Raw genomic sequence first — 6,638 nt, 5'->3', positions numbered from 1 at the left:
TGCTTTCTGTCAAACCCACCTCAGCGTGGAACAAAGACAAGCAAAGACAAATCAAGGCATTAAGAGCAATCGAGTCCGCGGAAATGCATCTGTGTCGTTGGTCTGTGCAGCAAACAGTCGGAAGAGCTTAACCGCAACAAGCTTCAGCTCTCCATGATCTTTAATAAATTAGGTTAAGCTAGAAGGGGAGACACAAAAACAAAGCTGTGCCCTGCAGCGGTTTCACTCGTGTCTTTGGGAACAAGTGTGTGTGTGTGTGTGTGTGTGTGTGTGTGTGGGAGCAGAAGGCAAATTAAAAAGCATCATTGTGAGCTGATCTGAGGTGACGGTAATTTGTGTGACTGTGCGAGAGGAAAAAGAGCAAACGGGCTCAGTCGATAATCAAAGAACGGCGAGGTTAAAAACTTTATCATAGCTCCGTTTGAGATTCGTACACAGATTTCCTGCGTTTCTTGACGGAGGACGGCTGAATCTCTCTCTCTCTCTCTCTCTCTCTCTCTCTCTCTCTCTCAAAGGCGTCTCTGTTCGGGGACGAGCCCGGCGAGGCTACAATTGGAAGGTGTAACGCAACACTCCTCGGGGTCAGGGAATTTTCCAGCTCATTCGAGGGGACACTCGCCCTTGTGGCTCTCTGTCTGCCTCGGGACAAATCCTGTCACCTGAAACCTCAATGGCACCGCAGACCCCACACCACCACCAACTCCTCCACCTCCACCACCAACACCACCTCTACCCGCCCCTCTACTCCCCCTGTGTTGGTCTGGGAAGAGTCCGGGACCCTCAAGGAGAAATGGATCACATTCTAGTCATGAGGTTCAGTCCACAGCATCTGGGCACAAAGACAAACCCTCATCCTGGACTGACTTCTCCAGAAAAGCTTTGCCTCAGTGTTCCTGCAGGGACGGTTTGTTATTACAGATATCTTTGTCTGCTTTTTAATTACTCAGTGGTTTTTTTTTTTTTTACATTTCTAATATCAAATCTCTTCTCCCGAGTCAAGGTCCAAATGCTAAATGTTCTGAGGTAGATGTATAAATGAAGGACGCCGAGGCTGATGAGTCAGAGTTTTTTTTTAAATTTATACTCAGGACATAAAAGACATAAAGACGTCTTGTTTATTCAGCTTCACAGTTTCAAGACAAGCTGGAAAAAGTGCGTCTGACCATCATTTTAACTTACGGAACACCAACGAAAACCGTAGCAGGAACAAAGCAAACAACACAAAATTCACTTGTTATTTGAACACCAAGTTCACTTGTTATCTGTCAGGTTTAGGTAGCTAATATACTTGGTTAGCTAAGAGTGCTATCGAACTATTCTTTCCTCTGCGTATTCTTCGAGTTGTTGGTTAACTGCAGTGATCTTTTCAGCCTTTTGCTCCACAAACACACAGTATAATATCCATCTCTGCAGCTCCACAGCTGTAACAATACTGCAGAGTATCTCGCTGTTTCTCCTCCTCGTCGACGGAGCAATGCTTCACATTTCAGGACGGACGATGCGCAGTAACTCAAACAAGCCGTTCCTTGCTTCAAACTGAATGATTTCTTTGCTTTAGAACGATGTGATCATAGGTTACAAGGTCTAAATGGATAAACAGGAGTACGTATTTCAACACGCCTCTCACTCAGGAAAACAGTGGCCTGAAAACGTATCGTGGCCTCCTGCTGGGATGGAAAGCAAAGATGTAGCCTAACAGAGTGTTATATCAGGGCTGTGTGGGCTGTTGTGTCAACGTATGGTGGCCAGAAAAGGAGGAGTTGTGTTCTGTTGGGTGGAGGTCGAACAGATGGATAAGGACCCAGAGCACGTGACACCCACCCGGGCTCATGGATGCACGAGGGCCACACACAGGCTCATTACTGGTTAATAATTGAATCCCTTCTAGTTACGAAAATGAAATCTAACTCGCGGCTCATTTGCAGGTTCAGCTGACAGAAACAACAGCGCGGATGAAATCAAGCTGCAGCTGCATGGATACTTCATATCGTGTGCGGTAAAAAGAGACGAGACTGAAGCGCCAACAGTAACTACGGCGATGTTGCTGTGAGCATCCACGCTGATGAACGATGACGGTCTGCACATCGTGCTCCAGTTGTGTTGACAGCTCAGGACAATGCACACGCGGCCCAGTGAGCGGGATAAAATGTGAGCAGTTAACATGTCTGCAAAAAAAACAAAAACCAAACACTGATACGTTACGTGCTTATTAGCAGACTTTCACATGAGAAGGGGGAGAGGATTACAAAACACAAGGCTGCCAGAGTTGTGATCATAACGCAGGAGAAGAGTTATTCAAAAACACGTGTCTGACAGTCGGGTCTCTCCGCGGGCGCACGGGATCACAGTAAAGTTTTCCAGTAACTGATCACTTTTATGAAACCCAAACTAAATAGAACTATAGCATTAAGTTACTTATCAAAATAAAAAAAGTAATCCTTCTGCTCTAAAAGATTGCTTTTTAACAACAAGTGCAACAACACTGGGGGTGTGTTATTGTTCCTCGTGTGGACGTCCTGCAGAGTCCTCAGTCCACTGTGACACTGTGACACTGGACTTATACTGTATGCAGTGCTTTTGGCTAAATGCTAAGAATAGCATGCTACATGCTCACCGTGAAAATGCTAACTTTCTGAGGGTTGGCTGGTTTTAATGTTTAACATGTGTTAGCATGCTAATAGTACATGAAGTACAGCTGAGGCTGATGGGAAAACCAGGAGCTTGACAGGCATTTAAAAGAAAACTAGATTTTTAAAAAACAATATATATTTTTTTTTTTTACACTTTTTACAGAGTAACATGAACATTTACGCCATTATTCAAAGCATCTGTGGCTCAGACGTAGAGCCAGCATCTAGTTATCAGAAGGTTGCTTGTTCGATTCCCCTGGTCTGCATGCCAGAGTGTCCCAAACCTGCTCCTGATGTGCTGGTCAGGGCAAAAAAAGCATCTATTAAATGAGATTTTTCAGTCCGGACCAACGTTGCCGAGCCTCGAGTCGTGCCGCTAACACGTCCCTCATATTATACCTCCACATGCTGTACGTTCACACCATTGAGAGACAAATACAAGTGAGCATTTTTCACATTTGCAGCGGGTTAGTGTTACGGGACCGGTGGATAAAAATCAGACGTGACACATGTAAACAGACGGACAGAGAAAGAGGAAATCCAGCAGACGAGCGATGGGAGGTGCTGCGGAGGTCTTTCTGCCAAATCACGGCAATTACTCAAGTGGAGCGGACATGAACTCACTGACTGACCATTAATTCACATTCATATTAAATGAGCCAGCAAATATTTAATCAGAGCGGATTTAGAGGAGGAAACGTCAAAGTTAATCTTTGGAGAGCGGGCCAGCTCGGCTTGTGCTGCAGGCGACACGAGTCAATCCATAAACGTTCCTCATCTCTGTCCTGGGACTCATTGACCAGGGACGGGAACGATTGAGCAAGACAGACGTGTGATACTACTAAGAAAAAAAACAAACCCTTTCACGCAAAAAGCTGCTGCGAAGCCTCCAACAGTGTGATGATTCATTACTTTTTTTTTTATAGTTTGGAGGAAAGAAACTGCCAAGAATGCAAGATGTTAAAAACACAAAAAGAAAAACACTCACAGATCTGAACTGAGGGGGCCGAATATGTTTAAGAGTTGGATGTTTTGTCCTGATGGAAGCAGATGGATTACGCAGTTTTTGGTTTTTTTTTTGTTTTGTTTCTCAGTCGTGCAGATGAAATCAATTTCCATTCCCCCTGTCTGCCGATTGCCAGAAAGCATTCTTTAAACTGAGACGTGGGTGAGGCTTTTGGGACTGCGAGACCTCAAAACTCTCAAGCTCAGAATCACACCAGCTGAATTATATTAGTTGTGATATCCTCCCACAGTTTCTTTTTCTTTTTTTTTTTTTTCTTGCTGTGTTTTCACAGTGATTAAAGTTAGAACAAGCACAGGGAAAGAGAAACTGTACGGCGAGGCTCTGAACACGGATGGTCATTAACAGAAGGAAGAAACAAACCATGTTAACAGTGGCAGGAAGATGAGGTTATCCGGCGGCATTTTGCAGACAGAAAACATCTGAGCTTTCTCTCATTGCCCTTTTTTTTCCGTGCACATACAGTCCCGTCCAGTAACAGTACTGTAACATGCCCTCAGCATGTTCAGCAGCAGAAGAGTTAACAGCGTTAGCAGCAGCAGCCCTGACCCTCCCCTCAACCCCAAGGCCTGTCTTTCCGCTCTCCTAGTGTGTTTTGGCCTGCCAGTGCGCATTAGCTGTGTTTGTCAAATCAAATCAAACTAAAGATCACATTCCTCCCCCGGTGATAACGCTGGCCGCGCTCGTGTTCAGGTTTACAGAGATCGTTTCCAGGGGGGGCCCATCCTACTTGGCAAAAGTTGTCTCATTACAGACGCCGGAGGCGGGGAGGGGGGGTGAAAAAAAAATCAAGACCACCAGAAAGAAAACAAGGTTGTTTGAGAGCATCTTTGAATGAGAGTTTAACACATGGTGTGTCTACGTAAGCATTAAAAAAAAAACAAGAAATCTGTGTTGAATCGTGATCAGGTGTCGCCGTGAGAAAAGATTTAGCTGAGATAAATCAATGTGCTGCCAAACGTCTCTCAGCGCAGACGGCAACACTTACGAGCGCCTGACCTCCGAAAAAACTGGAGTGTGAACACGCCGGCTTCCAATAACAGCAGCGTCACGGACACTGACAGAGCGCTTCTCTTTGCTCGGTGTTTGGCAAAAGTTAACCACACCATGCGCTCCAGTTTTGGCTTCCGTTTCTTTCTTTTTTTTTTTTTTCTGCTTCGGCCGCCTTAATTAAACCTGCGTCTGATCTCGGTGTGTGCCCGCATTAGTGACGGGCTTAAAGCCCAATACACTTAATTACTGGGGGCCACTCAACAAGAAAAGCTCATCAGCGGAGATGTCTGCAAGAATCTGCGAGCAGTGACGGATTATATGAAGCGAGGAGAGAGGAAACCAACGAGGCGACTATGAGCCGTTTGCTACAGCGAACATCCTCCTCTGCCTCGGTGTCGAGTGCCACGTCACATACCCTGAGATACAGTTTCCAAAAATACCGCTCAGACGCGCACGTGGTCGTTTACCGCTTGTTATTTATCAGGAAGTGACCTGTTAGCTGAACCTCCGTCTGATACATGACTTCTCCATTCTGTCGTTGACTTCTCGCTGTTGTCGTGCTGAGAGGTTCACGCCACAAGATGTAAAGAAAAATGTCTTACTCTTCATTCTAGACTGAGCTGCACGGTTTCAATCGAGCTCGACCACAAAACGTTATTAAATTTAAATGCACGTAACGCAGCTGGACAGATTCACGTAAGCAAACCAGGTGGCAGCTGTACTGTGACACTTTGTTTTACCTGCGTCAGTAAAAAGGTCTGAAAAAAGGGGGAAAAACAGTCCGACTGCTGACGGTGAAAACAAAACACACAGACGTATCTTTTTACATCCCAAAGTTCAGATCCATCAGACGGTTTTCAGCACCTTTTCCCCCAGAACACGGTCAAAACATCTCGCTGGTTTGTTGATTCTACTTCAGTTCCTTCGGGCCAGTCGGCACTCCGGGACGAGAAAGGATCGGAAAACTTGACTCAGGTGCGTTAAGACTCAACAAAATCAGGAAGCTCAGATTCACCGCCGTCGTGTTTCACGTCAGCAGCTTTACCTCGTCTGACCCCATCTCACCTGTCTCACATCGGTCTCGTTAGCCCCACCCTCTTCCCAGCATCGCTCCACCTGAACCTCGTCTCCTCGTTAGTGTAGCTTGTGTCTGCTGCTCATAGATTCTGTCTCAGGGTATATGTTGGCCACTAAGTCGGAAGAAATTGCAGTACAAATTTGCACTTTTAAGATAATTTTTCAACTCTTAATAACCTCGATCTTAACCTGACGTCACTTCACAGTCAAAGAGCTCATGCAGCACATTTCGTGTCAGATTCAGGTTCCAGAGTCGGATCAGCGGTCTACTCTTGTTTCCATCATGATATGAGTGTTGAGTTCTGGCGGTTTGCGGCCTCTGAGCTAAACCGGGCTGAACCGACCAATCACTGGAAGAGTTTTAAAGCGCACTCTGTACGGCTTAAAATTAAGTCGCTTGCAGGGGGAATAAAGCTCATTGTAATCCTCACAATACTTATTGGTCCATTTAGCTCAGTGGACCTTTAACTTGGAGAGAGAAGTAAATGAAAGGGGTCTAAAATTAATCCTCGTCTTTGACGGGCGCACGTTAACGTTAAGCTGCTCGCATTGTAACCGAGCGGCCGACGATCGCGAACATTTCCACCAGCAGGTAGTGATAAGCGACTGACAAAAAGAGAATGGGAGGAATAATGGCTCCTTTTGTGAGCGTGGATTCAAAGCGGCAGCAGAGTTCAATTAGGTGAGAGCAACGAGACAAAAACAGAACAAATCATTTTCAGAGAATCTGGATTAGCGGTAAAACCTCTTCCTTGTGGAACTCTGCTCGGTCATGCAGTCTGTTTGTAAATCTGAAGGATCGAGGGGAAAGAAAAGAAGTGGGAGAGAGGGGGAAAAAAAAGTGTGGTTTGATGCCGACAGGAAAGATAGTCGTGACACTAATGATGTGTCGCGACGCTCCGAACAGAGAGAGA

Source organism: Acanthopagrus latus, chromosome 5 (genome assembly GCF_904848185.1).
Source record: "Acanthopagrus latus isolate v.2019 chromosome 5, fAcaLat1.1, whole genome shotgun sequence".
Classification (NCBI taxonomy): domain Eukaryota; kingdom Metazoa; phylum Chordata; class Actinopteri; order Spariformes; family Sparidae; genus Acanthopagrus; species Acanthopagrus latus.
Note: the sequence above shows the minus strand (reverse complement) of the source record.